Raw genomic sequence first — 17,567 nt, 5'->3', positions numbered from 1 at the left:
GCATGAATCTTGTGAAGTAATGCTCTGCAATCATTCACCATGATCTACATGAATTCAATCAGATCCTTCAGAACTCTGTCATACGTGCACAAGGCTGAAACAAGGGGTTGCAAACACCAAGAGTAAAACAAGGACACACAACTTGGCAGCTCAAGAATATAACAAATCTCTCCACGCAAATATGATCTGTCAGAATTGCCATAAATATCTATGGTAGCAGCAGATTATGATGCGACATGCATATTACTAATGTATGTAAATATGTTTCTCTTAAACATATCATGTAAATTCCTCCTTCTTTTCTACGTGCTTAATACTTGCTTGCCATAGTTCTCTCCGACTGTTTTGTTCTCATTTAGACTCTTCACTTTTCCCCACGTCTGTCCCTCCTACGCTGCGCTGCCGGGGGGGTTCATCACTGCGTCTGTGGGATTAAGGAGCAGTGGAGCTGCAGAGCAGAGCACTCGTGTGACGAATGGCCCGTTAACTTGATCCACTCGGTAAAACTCCCAGCTTCCCAGCAGCGAGTGGACCGCGAGTGGACCGTCGCCTGACCGTCGCCTGACAGTCGCCGCGGCGGAGACAGAGGGATCGCGCTAACGACTCAGAGTGTTCCAGTAAATGTTATTGGTCGGACGCCGGAGCCATCGGTCTCTTCCCAGTCAGGCTGGAACACACAGTCATTAATCACCCACTTGCGCACACACGCACACACGCACACACACACACACACACACACACACGCACACACGCACACACACACACACACACATCCATACACACTTACTGGACCATATGTGCTCATGACTACAGACATACACAGACATTAATAACCACAAAGAGACAGGAATGCACACACATACACATTACATACACACACACATACATACACACACACACACAATCAGGTGCACACACACACTCACACTGCTATACACCTCGAAAAACAGTCTACAAAGCAAGCAGTTGGGAAACGCCATTTATCTCTCTCTCACACTCACACTTACACTCACACACACACACACACACACACACACACACACTGTAGCTGTCCTTTTTTCTTTATTTTCCCAACCAGCACAGTATTTTGTTCTCTCCTCCACTCTAAAAGAAGACCATTATAGGCTCTTCTCATGTCCAGTGCCCTGAATGTCTAACTGGTAGAGGACAGCCTAATGGTCATCTTTAGACTCTAGCAGCTTTAGAACGGTCATCTTTAGACTAGCAGCTTCTGGGTCGGCACAGCATAGGATCGCGGCAACCACTCAAGTCCTATAATATGCTAATTAAACACATAGCATATCTTTTAAGCCAAACTGTATTTATTTTGGATATTCGTCCATCTTTCTGGATACCATTCATATTGGTCAAGGAGTGTCACACTCATGTGCAACCAATTACCAACTCACACATGGCACAACAACATAGCCACATTTAAACATAACAGAAAGCTGTCTGCTCCATCATGCTGAAAGACATTGACAAAAACATGAATACTTAAATGGCCATGAGCTAGACTCCCCCTCTTTTGTCCCTCTTAACAGAAAAAAAGGTAATTAAAGCAACAGACAGACGGTACACGGTACATTAATGTGAGACTTATAGCCTCCCGACATTATGAATCAAAACGCACCAATTGGTTTTAGCACCAATAATAAGGTGGCCAGATTTCTGAGACAAAATCCGGGGACATTTTCAGTTGAGAAACGTAAAACATGTAATGTTTTAATTTTTGTAAACTTAAAACGGGGACACTGTCCCAGGGGTGTCACTAGACCTGCACTAGTCCACAAGCACCCCTAGGGGGGTTCGGGGGCATGGTCCCCCGTAAGAAAATTTGGTATATTTTATTGTTTAAATGCATAAATTTGGTGCACTTTTAAAAGAAATTCAGAGGTTAGACTTCATTATTCTTATCTATGGATGGAAATAGCCTATTTGTGCTGTAGCCTAAATTTGCACTTCAGAATTTTATCCATGCACACACAGGTGGAATGGTTATAATATTGCAATAAGTTATTTATTGTTTTATTTATTTATTGTTTATTTATTTATTTATTGTAATGCCTTTTTCAAATCCAATATAATTCATTTTCAGTAACCTTTCTGAGACATGCTTTAAAGGCCTGAGGAGAGAATGGAGTCTCTGAGCTCGAAGAGTGAAAAAGCCTTGACCTCCCAGCTGGACATCAGGAGCATGGGGAGGAAGTGTGTGTCAAGATCCGGCCCACTGACATTGCCTTCTGCCTTGTACTGTTGCCTGCCATTCAAATCTCAAACCTTATATCCAACTCCCTCTCTGTGTCTGCATTTGGGTCCTAAATTTACACCCCTGGCCTTACAGGCCGTAACTGTGTGTGCGTGCGTGCGTGTGTGTGTGTGTGTGTGTGTGTGAGTGGGTGTGTGTCAGAGAGAGAGAGAGAGAGAGAGAGAGAGAGAGAGAAATCCTGTAAAACTTAGTCATGCCAATAAAGCTCATTGAATTGAAAGCCTCTGAATGAGACGCATTAGACAATGCTAGACATTGGGGCTAAACAACTCAAAAACAATAGCCATAGCTATCCTGCCAGTGTGCTAGTTTTCTGCAATATATGGAAAATAAATTATTGATATAATTGTGAGGGACTGAGGTGGCCACTCCATGTTTTGGGAGGTGCTCCACTGGATAAGTAAGTATAAGTATATATACTCTATATTTTTGATCCCGTGAGGGAAATTTGGGATAAGGGATAAGGTGGTGTCGAGAGAAGAAGTTGGGAGGAGAAGGCAGTTCAATACAAAAAAATATATTAATGTATTGTCCATAAACAGGCCGATCCTGCCACAATTGGAGTCCAGGCATGAAATATGGGGATCTTCTGAAAACTCTGGGCAACAATTTAACTCGCCATCAAACTAGGCAACAGTGCTAACTTGTTCACACCAAGTAGAAACAAGGCAAACTTGCATAACTCTGGAAACTGTATCCCCTTGCCTCACAGCAAGCAAGATTAACTTTTTAAACTTCCATTCACATTAAACATCAAACTCCCGACTTCCATGATCTATGATTATCTGTTTGCATCACAATACTTTTATTAATGATATTGCTTGGTATGTTGATATGTTGCTGATCGGATCATAAACGGTCATAGCAACGAAGATGAATGACCAAAGAATTTGTCTGTAGTTGTTGGCAGAGATCCCATCGTGAGTGTGGAGGGGGTGGGTCTGGGATGCCAGCATAGTTCGAATTACAGGGAAATATCAGTTTTGGGGGGGTCAGATCATTTTTCTGATATTGTGAAAAATATCATTACAGTTACAATACAAGTCAACTCCTATTTTCACCGTAGGAACATTTTAATGTAAAGCGATTTCAGACACCCCTATTGTGGACCGTACCATTTTAAACCACTGAGCAACTGAGATAGAGAACGACTTCAACTTCACAAGCAAGTGTCAACATTGAATGACAAAACGCTAGGTAAATTCCTTCAGTAGGCTAAATTCAGTTTGCTGCTGACATGCATGGGTAAATGTAAGTTGCTAGCTGACGTCTAGGTTGTTGAAGATGTGTTATTTTACAACTTTCATTTATAAACGTGTTTTGTTCTTTCATCATGTCACATCTTCATACATTGAATTACTGGCTACTTACCTGCTACTTACCCAATTAGGCTAGTAAAGTGGGCCTTGGTTAGTTACCAAGGTTAGTTAGCAAGATAGGCTAATTCTCTACTTAAATCAAGCTTTACATTGTGGTGAGGTAAAATCGATTGTCATTTCCAAGGAGATGAACTCCATAGCCTATGATTATTCTCATTTTATCTTGAATAAATTATTGTGCCCTTTTGTAATTACTTTGGCACAGATCCTGTGTTTTTATATTACCGGCGGTAGCCTATGAACAAGAGGGTCTGATGTACAGTAGCTAAGCCTAGGCTACATAACATCAGTGAAACCTGTGGAAACATAAAAAGACCCAAGTAGCCTAGGCTAAATAGTATGTGCTAGTATTTGAATTTGTTTTTAATTGGTTGGTATTGTTTTTACATTCTATTATTTCATATTTTTAGCTTGATAAATGTAGTTTCATCTGAGAACCCTGATACTATCTTAATGAAACCAGGATTTTATTTTATTCAAAGAGACACTATGAGGAGAAGGAAAGGGCACACAGACATCAGGCACTTTTTTGGTGCTAAAAGAGTAAGCAGGAAATATTAACACTAAGATCTACAAACAATTACATTAAAAGTGTAGGTGCAGTTAGGTTTTATACACTGTTCATATGTTTTAAGGAAAGGGGTGCTCAGCAGACAGGCACAGGATGAAAGCCGTGAGCAGGCCGCAGGGAGACGACAGGATATATTAGAACGATGAGATATTCTGTAGCCTACTGATTATCAGTTTGTCGCATGTTTAGACCTTGTGTGTGTTGCACAACACATGTTGCACTTGGTGATCACGGTGGGGATTGATATGGTAGTGGACCATGATGGTCATAAAAGAAGTGAAGGAGCAGTACCCCCCAATTATGATGGGGTAATTCGCACTCTGATGATGCCAGATACCACTATTGAGCCTTCTGGAGGTGTTGTGGTCCCAATTCAATGAAACACCCATGAAGGAAGGTGCCTGCTTGATAACCCCGGTGAAAAGCTCTTAAAGGCTGTTCTGTTGGTGATGTTTTTGCCAACAAAGGTTGATTTGTTAGATTTTGTTTTTGATGGTTGTAGATTGGCCGTTGTTTGAAATCCCCTACCTATAACACTAGGAATTTAACATCTCTCCTGTGTATATTTAAAGAAAATGTATATGTATAGTTGACTTGCTATTTTTCCTTTTGTGTTTTTCTGGTGTGCTGATGTACAAACAAATATTGATTTAAATTGATGTGCTATGCATGTGTCCAAGGGAAGGAATATGTTTAAACCTCATAAGATGTAACAAGGTCTCTGTTGATCATTAAAGGTCTCTGAATTAGTGGATCACTCCATCAGAAAACCACTAAACCACTGTAGTGTTACATCCTGCGAGCATTTTGTGCCTAGATATCACAATGATTATTCATTTAGCCTTTATTAAGAGTCACATTGACAAATTATCTCCCACGCCTTAGTTGATTAGCTGCATTTATTATTCATATGCTTTGCCTTTGGGTCTCAGCCGTACACTGGGCCAGAGATCATTAACATTTAAAATAATAACTGCAGAATACTCAGCGCACATTGCTCCTAAACTGCATTCCAATTTACAACAAGGGGGAAATATATACATATAAATAAATTACTGTCAAAGTGATTGGTGAGGAAGTTTTTCAAGTTCATGGCGGCAATTAGTTACAATATCCCAGTTTCATTTGTTTTAGTTTAAAGCGATGATAATGCAAGAGTCGTATGTCTCCTTGTTCTGTAGATAAAAGGGAAATGGTTTTAATCATGGTGACTGAGCGGGATGTTTTTTTTTTTTAAAGGCAGTTTTATTTTGTCGCTGTTACTGTTATTGTTTGAAGTCCAGGTCGAAGACAGCCAAAACAGTATTTCATTATTGGTTTTCACATCTTCCATTGCAGTACAGAGCCAATATCCAGGATCAAATTATACATGAATGAAATGGGGATTTAAATGAGAGCTTCCCAGAAGTTCAAGCTATTTTGAAGTGATGACCATGCAGACAGCACCATGATGAAAGAAACTTAGACATCATAATCGCCATCAAATATTTACTGTAGCTCATGCCATAACAAGAGTATGTGTTTAATGCTGTTGAGGTCAATTCCAAGGTTAGAAAATCTGGTATGCTTTTATAGTTAAATGCAGCCCAGTTCTGCTGTGCTTTTAGAAATATTTTTCATATATGAGATTACATGAAAATGAATCTGCAGTTTTAGTGTTGTCTATACTGTATATGAGTATTGCTCAGATCTTATACAACAGTAAGGTATTGTCAAACTATTTATTAATTTCTGATTGGACGAGAGGTACAGTACTCCATGAGTCATCATGAGTGGCGTTATTGTAGTAATGACAGTTAGTAATAACAGTTAGTAATAACACTGCTTTTTGCATTGAATCGTCCCACGCAAACATTCTATTCGTTCAAAGCGAGAGATCAGCTATTTATAATGTCACATTTGTGTGAGAACATTGAGTAAACAGAGAATAGGGTGAATGTTCCTTTTTATACAGGACATATAGACAAGTAAGTAGGCTATACAAATTATTGTGTGCACAAGCATATACTGTAGCCTCACTCACTGAACTTGGCCCTTAAGTGAAGTGTTGCTTTGCTTGGCAACGGTAGACGCAAAGGCTAAGGCTGGAACTATTTTGGAGGGTGGAGGATGAACAAACAAAAATAGGCAACAAAACAGAAAACACAATTTGGTGTCTTTAAACCCAATTAGTTGGTGGCCTCAGCAATATAGCACTCGTGATTTAAGTGCTGGTAGCAGATATCGGCATGGCGGTGATTACCTGCAACACTTGGCCTCCGTGCCTACGGCCCAATCCCAGCCATGGTGATATCTGCTACCAACGCCACTCTCACTTGTGCCATACTGCTTAATAATTGAACACCTGAAGTCATTTGATAACTACCCATCACTCCAGTGGGTCCTCTCCAGCCTCTTGGCTCCATCCACAGTGACTCCCAATTACAACTTCCTCCATTACTAAGCATGATGCACACCCTCATGTCACCCTCACCAGGTATTGCTTTTCCACCAAATCTCACACAGGCAGTTTCTGTAGGCAATCTGTATTGGACACAGACCTTAGACAGGATCCATATGCACAGAATATGCACAGACAAAATGCATTAAAAACAGGCTTGCTTGCTTGAAGATACCCCTTATTTCCACTGCCATATTTCCCCGAGGCAATTAGTTGTAGTGCTCCGTTTTGCACAGAGAGCTAGTTTGCCAGAGGCGGATCTGGTGACATTCTCTGTGTGCATGCATGAACTTGAAGCAAATGATAGAGAGAGAGAGCGAGAGAAAGAGAAAGAAAGATAGAGGGAGAAATGTGTTGCTGCAATGCTTTAGGGCTTAATGATAGCAAGAGTTATAAATTCCCTAGTGGTTTGGCACTGCCATTTCCAGAGGCAAATGTGGAACATCCACAAGGTATTTATTTATGAAATTTCAGCATTTTCCATCGCAATGAGACCTGCCAATTTTAAATATAGACACTGTGTATTTGTATTGACAGAGCCATTGACAACTCAATCAGTGAGCCGTAGCTCGTTTGAGAATAGGCATTAGTGTTAGCACAGCTTGTTTCAGCGCCATCAAACAGTATTGATTAGGCCATTATTAAGAGACTGCACATACGTTCATTGATCGGACATAGAATGCAGATCAGCAAACAAGGAGGGGGGTTGTGGGCGGGTGCATGATGAATGATCAGGATATTACCCTCACTGGGCCTTCCAGGAAACTGCAGTGGGGCAGGAGGAGGGCAGGAGGCTTGTTGCTCTGATCTGCTTTTAGCCTACCAAAAAACAAACACTTTTTATGCTTTTTGACACATTGGATTGAAGCTCATCAGCACATACAGTATGACAAATAAACTCTCTCTCTCTCTCTCTCTCTCTCTCACACACACACACATACACACACACACACACACACACACACATACGCAACAGTTTAATGTCATGCTGTTCTATTTTGGGCAGAAGTCAAGACTGCCTATAGCAGGTCCCCATCATCACTAAGGCAGCCCTACTTCCCAATGCATGGAGCTCACAGCAGCATACAAAATGGCACTGTCTATCAGCTCAGGCATGATGAGTATTAATAGAAGATACACACACACACACACACACACACACACACACACACACACACACACACACTCCTTGGAAACCCATTATCTGTTTGCCACATGGACACATGAGCTCACTCCTCCCTCTCTTTCTTTTTCTTTCAACTCCCTCTCTTTCTCGCTCTCCTTGTCTCTCGCTCCTACACAGGCACTCTGCTGTCTCTGGTAGTGTAGCTCTAATGAGCCCGGCTCTTCAGTGAGCCATTTATCTGGCTGATGAGGGCTGTTCTGACGGAGGCGTGCTCCAACACATCTCTAATCATCGGCCCTTTCTCTCAAAGCCCAAACACCCTCCTCTCCTCTCTCCAGCTCACACACACACACACACACACACACACTGACTTTCTGATGCATGGACACACAGATGGGTACACACATACATACACCCTCGCAAAACAAACAAACATGGCAATATTCATGCACACACACACATACACTCACACACACACGCAAACACGAACATGCACACCACCACCAACACACACACACACACACACACACACAAACAAACAAACAAACAAACATGGCAATACTCATGCACGCACACATACACAAGCACACAAGCAGCTCATCATTTCGCTCACACACGGAGACACAAGAGGCACACACTCAGGAACACAAACACACAATCACTCTGATGCACATATGGACACACATAAACACACACACACACACACACACACACACAAATGCCTAAACTCTTTTCTGTCTGTTTCATTTTTTCTCCGCCCCCACCCCTTCCTATCTCCCCCTGTTTGTTAATAATAATAAAACAATACAAATAAACCAACACACTGAAGAAAAGCAAAACAGCAAGCAACAAACTGGCTCGGTCCTTCTCTCTCTCACACACACACACACTTTTTAACACACACATCTAAATCACAGACTTATTCTATCTCTCTCCCTCTCTCTCTCTCTCTGCCTAAATCAAACCCAAACCAATTCTTGTGTCATAATCTACAAGGTTATATCAGTACGAATGACTGTTATCAGCTAGATTAATGTCACATATACTAAGAGCACTGCCATAACTCTAGTGGAGACATTTAGCTGTGCCCTAATTTATGCCACTCACTGAGTGCTTGTACAACATCATGAATCATCTCTCTGCAGTAAATCTCTGAAATGTCAAAAAAGGGGAACACCCCCATCTTACTCTCTTTCTGCAGTTAAATTGGTTCCTCGTCGCAGTAAATAAACAGAGGGCTCTCCTCGGCCATTAATCCCTTTTCATCACCGTGTGAGCTGATGGGGTTTCGACATTTTGTGTGGGTCTTTTTTTAGGTTGGTATCCATGAAGCTGGGCATGTACGGCGCTTTGAGTAAGCACAAAGTAGTTTGCTAAAATATTGGTGGGGACAATTTTGTCATCTCAAAATATTGATGGGGACTAGTCATCATGGTCCCCATCTAAACCTACAGTACGCCCAGGATTCATCTTCTGGACAAGCCATTGCCTTGGACTCGTTTCTGAGGGCTGCCTACATTTCCTGACAGTGCAAATGGAAAATAGCTATAAGATATGCGTGGTTTAAGATAGCAACAACATTTGGTGCTACGATGCACTGGGTGTAAGACAGGGCCCAAAGAAATGGAAAATGACTGTTTCCCACCGTCACACATAAACTTGTGTTACCAGCTGACTTGTCCTCTCTGCTGGTGTGCTAACTACCGAGGGCTGTGCAGACAGCCATGCACACAGCTGCTCCCCACTGCTCAGGAGGCACATCATCAAAGAGACAGATTCTTTTGAGCAGAAAAGTGCCATCTGAAGCCGCAGCGCTGGGTCAGACAACAGCCACAGTCTTGTCTCAGCCAAGGCCAATGTTGTTTGATGGAGGCTTCTGTGCTGAAATGCGACTCGAGAGTGGAATGGCTGCGGAGCACTTAGGCGTGTGTGGACAGGCGCCCTGGGCCTGCTGCGGCCTCCACGAGACCCGCCAGGTCGATGGTATCTGGGGCATGCATCTGACCGTCTGGTGGTGGACGGGGGCTGACCCACAGGCTGCTGTGGTCGGCCAGCGGCCACTTGGATGTCAGCTCTTCCTCCGAGGGTTTCCCATTGCGCAGCTCAGGAGCGGCAGCGGCGGTTTGGCTGAAAGAGCTCTGGCTGGCTGGGTCAGCCTCAGAGTGGGAGTGCTCCAAAACCCACATGAAGGAGATCCACTGTCACGCATGAACACTAACTAAGATGCACAAACTCTCTCTCTCAGGCAAACACACACACACACACACACACACACACACATTGTAGATGCAGGTTACCCTATCTTAACAACACAAATACCCACACATGCACAGTCCCTGCAGACATACAGTCTACAGAGTATCAGTTATCTGAAGTGACTCACACATCATGACTCCCTAAACTACAGCATCATGGGAGCTGCAGCTATTAGAACAGGCAGATAGAAACCATTTGCTAATGTATGGTGACAGTATTACTGACATTTCTGAAATGACACATTAGGACTTATGAATAAGTACTGATTCTCATGAGATAGTTTAAATGAACTACTTTAAAGCTCTAATGAGTTTTGAGATTGTTCAACACTACTCTTTCATTCATTTTGCACATTTCTATTAGTCTGTGTCATTTGACTCTCCTCATCAAGAGGCCATTAGGGTCTTTGCATAGAAGGGAAGGAATGGTGCACTCCAACCAGCAGCCCTCTATGATATGGCCACTGTGTGAAATCCCCTACCTATAGCACTGGGGGTTTAACATCTCTCCTATGGACATTTGAAATAGAGGCTAAACTCTGCCAACCTGCTGTTACATAAAGACAAACAAACAAAAAAAACACATACAGTCAAATGTCAGCACAGGAAACAACAATCTGAGGTTTAATCATTTGAAAATGGTCAGGTCAATAAGAAAAATGAGAGATATGTCATTTGTGAAATACAGAGCATTTATAGTGCCCTTTACAACAACCACTACCTCGACCGGGGGGGTGTAATTCATGCGTTTACAATCTATTAAATCTGCCACTGTTGGACAGCTGAGGCAGGAGGGCTTGGCTCCTTAAGTCACACTGAGTGTTAAATGCTTCAGAGCCGCTTCAGTGTATCCACAAGTACATTTATAGCTATTGATGAACCAATAAAGGGTGCAATCAATAATGGTCTGACATGTCCTACAAAGAGACTTCTTCAGAGAGAGAAAAGAAGAGAGTAAAAAAAGAAGAGAGAGAGGCAGAGAGATAGAGAAAGTGAGTGTGTGTGAGTGTTAAAGAGAGGCAGAGAGATAGAGAAAGTGAGTGTGTGTGAGTGTTAAAGAGAGGCAGAGAGATAGAGAAAGTGAGTGTGTGTGAGTGTTAAAGAGAGGCAGAGAGATAGAGAAAGTGAGTGTGTGTGAGTGTTAAAGAGAGGCAGAGAGATAGAGAAAGTGAGTGTGTGTGAGTGTTAAAGAGAGGCAGAGAGATAGAGAAAGTGAGTGTGTGTGAGTGTTAAAGAGAGGCAGAGAGATAGAGAAAGTGAGTGTGTGTGAGTGTTAAAGAGAGGCAGAGAGATAGAGAAAGTGAGTGTGTGTGAGTGTTAAAGAGAGGCAGAGAGATAGAGAAAGTGAGTGTGTGTGAGTGTTAAAGAGAGGCAGAGAGATAGAGAAAGTGAGTGTGTGTGAGTGTTAAAGAGAGGCAGAGAGATAGAGAAAGTGAGTGTGTGTGAGTGTTAAAGAGAGGCAGAGAGATAGAGAAAGTGAGTGTGTGTGAGTGTTAAAGAGAGGCAGAGAGATAGAGAAAGTGAGTGTGTGTGAGTGTTAAAGAGAGGCAGAGAGATAGAGAAAGTGAGTGTGTGTGAGTGTTAAAGAGAGGCAGAGAGATAGAGAAAGTGAGTGTGTGTGAGTGTTAAAGAGAGGCAGAGTGTGAGAGAGTGAGACAGATAGAGAAAAAGTCAAGAAGAGAAAAGAAAGGAGAGAAGAGAATGTGATAGAAATGGAGTGAGTGTGAGAAAAAAAAAAACAGGAGAGAAAGAGAGGAGAGGTGAATAGATGCACGGAGATGGATGGTGCTAAAAGGGAGCGAAAGGCTGGCACCAGTTTTATTTTTGGCCTTGTCTTTTGGGCTCCCATTGTTCTGTAGTCAACAGTCACCATCCCAGCTGTAAAAGCGCCTCTCTCAACAAAGGCTATGTGGGAGAGAGAGAGAGAGAGGGAGAGGGAGGTGGGGAGAAGGAGAGAGGGAGAGGGGGACAGGGAGAGGTGGGGTGCCCAGAGGGATGGCCGGAGATTCAGCTACCTCAGTCACCAGCCGGCTTCCTGTCACAACCAACTTTATAATACAAATGATAGAAGAAGTGTGTGTGTGTGTGTGTGTGCGTGCGTGCGTGCGTGTGCGTGTGTATGTGCGTGTGTATATATATGTGTGTGTGTTTGCTGATTAATGTCCCAGATTGGTGCCCCTCAGCCAAAGCAACCTACAGTGAAATCTATGCAGCCACATGCTGATTTAGTTTGGGTTGAAAGCAGCACTTGAATGAGATGTGTCTCAGGGTGGTCTTGGGAGGGCTTGGTGCAACACAACATAGCACTACTATGGGAGGGCAGATGTGTACGCTGTGTTTACCTTGGCAGATGAACTCTAAGTCACACTAATATAAAGAAAATGTGGGTGAAAGTCTATTACGCCTTCTTTTACCTGTTTCTGAATGGAAAATGTTGTTTGGGAATTTTTCTTCAGGGCAAAGCCCGTTCTGCCTCAGGTCACAAAGCTGAGAAAAACACATGTGCCATGTCAGACGTGACAGGTCTCCAGTTGACCATGCCCACAATGGCTTAACACTCTCCTACATCATCTCCCAGCTTCAGGGCAAAGCCAATCTGTAATTCATTCAGGGCAAAGTATATCTATGAATCTAAACCCCCCACCACCCCCCACCCCATACACACACACACACATCCACACAAAACTAAACACACATTTCTGTCACCCCACCACACACAAACACACACACACACACACACACACACACACACACACTCACACACACACACACACACCAGCCTCCGCTAACTGGGCTCTATTACCTTGGCTGATTTAAGCTGGCACTTCTGAGGCGCATTGCTCAGCAGCTGCAGGGGATGACTAAATCACCGTGGAGACACCGTGTTTTACAGCGGTGTCATTATGGGATGGACGTGAGGGGGAAAAGCAGCAACGGTGAGGGGAAGGAAGCGTGGGATGTTGGAGCCTTCCCTGCAGGCAGTTGGTAGCTCCTGAGGAGTGATGAGGAGAGGAGAATAGCCTGTGGGGGAGATGCTGCTGGTAATGAACCACACGAGACACTGGGACAGGAAACCATGGGCTGCACATCCCACTTACACACACACGCACACACACACACACAAGGTGAAAATATCACATAAGCACTGCCAGAATATATATATTTGCACACAAGTGACAAGTGACATTGATTTTTGAGTGATGAAACGCTTAGGATATTCAACCAGTTTTATGGTATAACAGAAGCAAGCTGTAGGGGTGTGCACTCATTCTGTTTCAGGGGACTGTTGGGATGTATTATTTTGCCTTGTGTGTATACACTTATATTAGCACCAGCAGAGTTTCTCTGGGTATGCATAAATAGTTCTAGCTAAAGTTTTTGTGTCAGCCATGCATATTTGTGACATACTGAGGTCAGTAATGTTAGCCATCAGAGTAGATGTAAACAGTTTTTCTTTAACAGTGGGGGGTAGGTCGTGAGCTGAAATTCAATCAGAGAAAGATTGTGCACTAGGCTGTCCTCTGTGTTGACAGATAGAGAACATGAAGATTAGAAAAATCACTGCATTTACCTTTCTTGAGAGGATTTTCAAGGGCGCTGCATGTCGGAAGCCACACAGAAACCACAGGCAAATAGAGGCATCAAAACAACTTTAAACACACCATCCATTGGTTCAGATCTCATTGTGACCCACTGCGCAGAAAAGATGTACAGTATTTGTACATATCATGAACTCAGGCACAAATCTAGTAGGCTTCTACATGCATGTTCCAGTTCATGGCCAGTGCACTAGCAGGAAGATGTTGGTCTACCTGCGGATGAAAAACATTTCCATTGTGCTCTCTCCCATACACCATCTATCCTTAGTCATCCATAGTCTATGTGGATCCTATTATCCATTTCCCCAACAGTGGTGTGTGCCATGCAAACAGAGTCATATAAAAAAAACATGCATGAAAAACGTAAGAGACAACAGTGGTCTAGTGGTCAGTGACGTCACACAAAGCATGCACAGCAGTCAAGCCTTTTGATATCCATAAATCGATTTCACAAGCGTCTTCTCAGGGAGAGAGGTTTGTTTGGGAGCGCTGCTCTGCTCTGCTCTTGGCACGCAGACTTAAACGATGAGTTTTTATTCCACGAGCCACAGGGACACAAATCATACATGCACTCTCATAGAGACGCACCTTTTCCATGGAGGTGGAATGAGTTATTGACTGAAAGAGAAAATTAAAAGTACTTTGCCGAGCAATCACGGCAGATCACACAGGGCAAGCATGCACACATGGGCAGGAAATTGTTCATGTTCAGCACTGTTGATTGACTATAAGGCCATTGTTTTTTGTGGTTCACACTACTGTAAAATATTGAATTACTATTGAATTTTCTTACCTGCACATTTGAAGGGAATGGGAATCAAGTGGGCAAGGCAAGAGATTGCTCTGAGTGATGAAGACCAACCCGTCTAGACTGAGATCTACCTGAGGCAATGGGTGTGTAACATGCAGCTCTACAGATGTAGTTTTCTTATTACCGTAAATTGACTGGACCATGAACCAAGGCTTTCTCAGTTTCTTCCCGTGAGCTATTAGAAGGTATGAGCTTGCATGCAGAATGAGGAAGAGCTCTCCTCTCCATGCGCCTGTGGCTTATCCTCCTGCATCCATGTCCAGCTTAAGTGGAAATATTCATGGAGAAAGTCACTGGGGTTATATGTTGTTGGAAGTTACAGTATAACCACCCACCCACACACACACACACACACACACACACACACACACACACACACACACACACACACACACACACACACACACACACACACACACACACACACTGCTCGGTTCAAACAGATACACATACCAAATGTGTGTCTCACAATCTCAGGTTGCATGTTGCAGAATCTCAGGTAGAGGGCAAACACTTGCAATTCTGTGGCTCCAAGCCCCTCTTCCTGCAGGAAAGGAATATCAGTTTTCACTTATTTCTACTTTTGCTGGTAAGTGCTGGTAAACACACACACACACACACACACACACACACACACACACTCACACACACACACACACACACACACACGCACACACACACACACACACACACTCACACACACACTCACACACACACAAACTGTGACCACCCTGATGGTGTCGATGCCTTGACTGGAGTGTGTGAGAATCATCCCAGTTCCACTGAGTTGTCAGTAGAGTCACAGCGGCCACATCTGCCACCTCCTTTTACCAAAACCATCCTCCCTCTCCTTCTCATCCTCTCTGTCCAACACACTAACTCTATCTCTCCCTCTCTCCTCCCTCTCCTTCTCATTCTCTCTGTCCCACACACTAACTATATCTCTCCCTCTCTCCTCATTCTCCTTCTCATCCTCTCTGTCCCACACACTAACTCTATCTCTCCCTCTCTCCTCCCTCTCCTTCTCATCCTCTCTGTCCCACACACTAGCTCTATCTCTTCCTCTCTCCTCCCTCTCCTCTTTTCACTCACTCAACCTATGTCACTCATCTCTCTCCAGCCTCCCTTTCTACTTACACAATTTTCACTCTACTTTCTCCACCTTTCTCCATGAGTCCTTCAATCTCTCTCTCTCTCTTTCTCTCTCCCTCCATCTACAGTATCTCTCTCTCCCTCCCTCCCTCCCTTCATCTACCCCCTCCCCCCTCTATCCTTCTCCGCCCCCCCCACCTCCAATCTCTTGAAAATATGTCCCTAGTTGTCCCTAGACCGACATATTAATTCAGTGGACTGTGCACTATCATGTCTAGCATCTGTAAAACGCTTTGCTCTCCCCAGGCCCCCTCCTTCAGATGCAGGTTATCAGACACCAGGCCCCTGTGCCTGCAGGTAGCCTACGTGAACCGATACACTTGTTTAAGATTGCAGATAATGAAAATATGGTTATACATATATTGCAGTCTTCAATATTTAATGAGAAGAAAGTCAGGGAATATAAAAAACCTGCAGACCTTGAAGACAGAAAGGGGGAAATAGGACCCTGGATAAATAATTAAAGTATTTTATACTGTACTTTATTGATTCATATTTAGTTTTATTTTTTTTCTCTAAGGAACCCATGAGAGAGAATTTACTAGAAGAAGCAGCATTGCAGTTCCATTGCATGAAACAGCGCATGAACGCTACTTAGGTCAGCGTAAATCCAACATCTGCCAGTTAGATTGGGGGATATGATTAAACTGTTTGTCATTTTTTCTTTTGTTTCATTTTTTCCCATCAATCCTTTTCAAGCCAGCTGTCACAAAACGCTAATCCCTTGCAAGGATCGCGTCCACTATAATTAACTGAAAAGAGAAATACACAACTGCTTTTCCGAAGGCTTTCCCTGTCCGTCTGTTTATTTGTTCAGTGCTGACTTGCCGCCATTTTGAAAGCTGATGTGTTTGCAAACCATCAAACATCAAAACATCCACCCCCAAAAGCTCATGGCTGACAGAAATCATACTTTCAGACAAAGTCAGGGGGAAGAACCACCCAGCAGCTCGGTGGTGCCATTTCACAGTTTTCCAGGAGGGAAATGGAGAGGGGAGTGCCTAAGCCATGTCTTTAGGGCCTCCGAGAGACTTGAAGGGGCAGCTTTGTCATTTAATCGAGCCTGTTTGAGCATGCAGTCATTGGTGAGAGTCCCCTTCCCTAGGCCCAGGCACTGGTGTAATTATACCAGCCAATTATACCAGCCAAGAAGGGGAGAGAGAGATGAGGAGAGAGGAGAGGAGATTGAGCGGTGCGGAGAGGAGAGAGGGATGAGGAGAGGAGAGGAGGAAGGGTGTGAGGGAGAGAAGAGAAGAGGAGGTGCAGAGGGGAGAGAGGGATGGGGAGAGAAGAGGAGAGGAGGAGAGGTAAAAGAGAGAGAAGAGGAGGAGAGGTGCGAAGGAGAGAGAGGGAAGAGGAGAGAAGGAGAGAAGAGAAGAGGAGGTGCGGAGGGGAGAGAGGGATGGGGAGAGAAGGAGGGGTGAGAGGGAGAGAAGAGAAGAGGAGGAGAGGTGCGCAGGGGAGAGAGGGATGGAGAGAGGAGGAGGGTGAGAGGGAGAGAAGAGGAAAGGTGAGAGGGATGAGGACAGTATACACCTGGGTGGGGGTGGCCGAGCTGTCGGCTCCATCAAAATAACCTTTACATCATACGGATGGGCTGCATTGCTTAAAGGCAGAGGAGGGTAACAAACGAGCGCAGGAGACAGAGAGAGAGGGAGAGGGAGGGAGGAACAGATAAAGTGTGAAAGAGAAGGAGAAAAAAAAGAGAAGGAGTGAGAGGACAGGAGAGACAAAAGAGGAGGAATGAATGAGACGTGTTAATATCTAAAAAATACCGCCACAGCATTAGCATTATTCCAAAATAAGAGCTGCTTTGTCCTTATATCACTCTAAGGTCACTCTCACAATGGCGTAGGATTCATCCAGCTGGAATGATAATGGAAAAAATCATATTCAACCTTAATAAAACATTCCTAAAAAAGGGTGAAGCTATTCAGCCAGTAGATCGTAGACATTCTGGCTGGG

The sequence above is a fragment of the Alosa pseudoharengus genome, unplaced genomic scaffold (assembly GCF_046254945.1).
Source record: "Alosa pseudoharengus isolate Yale_2024_CS ecotype anadromous, Long Island Sound unplaced genomic scaffold, YU_APseudo_1.1 YU_APseudo_1.1_scf_24, whole genome shotgun sequence".
In the NCBI taxonomy this organism is placed as follows: Eukaryota; Metazoa; Chordata; class Actinopteri; order Clupeiformes; family Clupeidae; genus Alosa; species Alosa pseudoharengus.
Note: the sequence above shows the minus strand (reverse complement) of the source record.